Source organism: Ornithodoros turicata, chromosome 3, assembly GCF_037126465.1.
Source record: "Ornithodoros turicata isolate Travis chromosome 3, ASM3712646v1, whole genome shotgun sequence".
Classification (NCBI taxonomy): domain Eukaryota; kingdom Metazoa; phylum Arthropoda; class Arachnida; order Ixodida; family Argasidae; genus Ornithodoros; species Ornithodoros turicata.
Genome location: NC_088203.1, coordinates 88284744 through 88287708, shown reverse-complemented (window position 1 = coordinate 88287708; position 2965 = coordinate 88284744). Strand labels below are relative to the sequence as shown.

Sequence of the window (2965 nt, the reverse complement as noted above, 5' to 3'; positions counted from 1 at the left end):
CAGATCTGCGTTGCAGTGTGTGGCAACTATGGGGCCCCGTGGTTCTCTCAGGCCTGTGGTCATTGAAATTCTGCAAGTCTATAGGAAAGCAAGCGCACAGGGCCACTTATCGTCTTCCAGTGGATCACAGGTCATGTGGGCATTAGTGGAAATGAGGATGCAGAGCGAACAGTCGTAGGCGCGCATCAGTACACCCGGTGTGTCCCCATCATCAGTAGTAAGTACTGACCACGATTATCCGGAAACGCACATCTGGCCTGGACGCCATTAATTAGCAATTAGAGCTAATTGGGACCCCCCACATTAATCAGCACCCTCCAGGGAGCCATCACACTAATTGGGGAATGTCTATCTTGCGTCCAGACCAAGATGTGCGTTTCCGGATAATCGTGGTCATAAAAAATAAAAAAATAGGCAGAAAATAAAATAAAAAGATAGAAATAGAGTGGAGAGAAACAATTTATTCGAAAATCAACGATGCCGCGGCGAAGAAGCCGCTCCGCAACACCCGAGTGACCAGCGTCCGCCATGTTGGTAGTTTGCACCCAGCAGTTGCAGAGATCGACGACAGGTGGCCACTTAGTTGCAAGGCATCACACCAGATGGCGCCACCATCATAGCTCTAGACGAGAAAGACAGAACAAGATACTAGCGGCGGGTAAAAATGACAGCACTGCTAAGCAAGTCTAGGCATGCGAGAGAAAAGGTCTAACCGCTACTGCTAAAACAGAAAACAGTACACATCGGGGAAAAAGGCTTACGGGGGGGACGATCGCTTAGGCCTAACCACAACACTACGCAGCTAACACAAGGCGGGAACCACACATCGCTAAACATGCGAGAAAAGGCTTAACACGAGCGCGGTCACCGCTAAACACGGCAAACATACGAGGAAAGAGGCTTACGGGGGCGATCGCTTAGCCCTAACCACAACACTATGCAGCTAACACAAGGCGGGAACCACACATCGCTAAACATGCGTCAACAGGCTTGGACACCGCAAAACAAGTCTAAACATGCGAGAAAAGGCTTAACACGAGCGCGGTCACCGCTAAACACGGCAAACATACGAGAAAAGGAGCGCGTCAAATCACTCACTCACCTTTTCCCCCGCGGCAACTTCCAGGCAGAAACTGAGCGAGCGCGGAGAACATACGTCTGCTCCCTACGAGATCCAGCCAGCAACTGAGCGAGCGCGCGGAGCGCACGTCCGTCTTCCGCGACGGTCCGAGAGAAACTGAGAGAGGCGACGCGCGCGCGCCCTCTGCTCCACCCGTCCGCGCATGCGCGCGCGCGCGCTCCTAGCGCCCCCTGCGCCGGCCGCGGGTGTTTTCGGTTTCGGCTCTCTGCTGCTGCGCGCGCGCTCCTAGCGGCGACGGGTGGCTTTTCAGTTTCGCTTTCATTCTCCGTTCTTTGCGCGCGCGCGTTTATCTCTATAAAGGCAGCGCGCACCGCGCTCGCGTCATCACTACGTGAAGATGTTCAGCTACCACTCTTTACAAAATTGTTCCCGTACCCACGCTTCTTGGGAAGAAGTGGAGAAGGAATGTTTCAACGGCGAAAGTCCCCGCAACGAGCTCGTCATCACTGCTTTTCGCTACGTGATAGACATGGTAGGCTTTGGCAATATAGGAGAGATCTCGCCGGGGCCGCTGCAGGAGATGGTGCGTCGAATTTACGCCCGTTACAAGAACGTCTGCATAACGGTTCCTGACGGACCCCTGGGACTGATGAGCGAATTTGTGAGCTTGGCCAACGCAGAATTCAACTACATCGCTGCAGACATCGTGGACCTTCTCGCTCGTGCCATCGCTCATATTAAGCACGCCCTGCGGAAGCAGCGACATTTGCAAGCAGTCTACATCGTCAACTTTGTCACTGATTTATTGAAATACCGCTTGGTTATTGACATGCAACGCATTAAACAGACCGAATAACTTTGACGAGACTCTGTGTGTTCTTTCACTGAAACATCTTTATTGAATACATACAAAGGACTTGGTCGATAGATGCCTGCACCCTCCCTGACTTGCCTCAAGAGAAAGGATATGGGGTATCTTCATCGCAGCGTCGTCATTGCGCGGGTCACTGCGTCAGCACGATGACGGAATGGTCATTCTTTTCGTACACCCATTCCGCTACCACACTGCCACGATGTCCCGTGCTGCTCCTGTCTGCGAGAGAGAGAGAGAGAGAGGGATGTCTCGACTAGAACTTTTATTCTCGATTACATGCGCGTGCAGCTCTTTGTTCCGCGGTTACTCGATGCCTGACGTCGACGGTCTCGGGCTCTCTTCCGGGTTTTCCGGTGCTGCACAAAGAGGGAGTACTATCGTAATCCTATACGCGTCAAAATACTAGGAAAGCTTACCGTATTCGCAGCTCCCATAAGGGAAGGAGTGTACGGCATCCACGAGATAGCGTTTGTCGTCGTAGGGGACCAAGCTCTTCTTGAGTCTCGAAATGGTGTACATCGTTTGCTTTATACTCTGGATGGTGCACTGCTTCTGAGAGACCGCCTTTTCATTGAACAGAGAATCTCGGTACACTTCGTGCAATAAATGTTTCCTCACCACGTCTTTCTTAACTCCTTTGGCTCTCGCGATCTGTTTGTGTGTCCCAGCCAAGAGAATGCTGTACATTTTCGCTCGGATGGCTACGACTTCCTGAATAACTCCGCCCCCCGTCTCGTCTTTGAAGTACCCCATCTGATTCGCGTGCTCGTCGTTGAAAAGTGGGTGGTCCGTCGGATAGGAAGACAGATCTAACTCACTCTCAATCTTCATCAGCTGCTCTTCCAGGCTTTCACACGTGAGAGAAAAAATTACGCTGTCCGTGTCGCTATAGATCAATTGCACTGGACATGTCAAGCGAGAAAAGAGCGACTCGTAGATGAAGCTGTACATTCGGACTTTGGATATTTCAAGAATGGCAAAGCCCACGTAAAGGGGGTGCGTGCATTTGA

The 2965-nt window shown here is 51.7% G+C and overlaps 1 long non-coding RNA gene across 1 annotated transcript; it reads right to left on the bottom strand.

Annotated features, from left to right (window-relative positions):
• Positions 1–441: 441 nt before the first annotated feature.
• LOC135387445 (uncharacterized) lies at positions 442–1498 on the bottom strand. Its single transcript, XR_010421117.1, has 2 exons — positions 1103–1498; positions 442–622 (listed from the first exon to the last, which is right to left on the bottom strand). It is a non-coding gene; the product is annotated as an uncharacterized LOC135387445 (long non-coding RNA).
• Positions 1499–2965: the final 1467 nt, after the last annotated feature.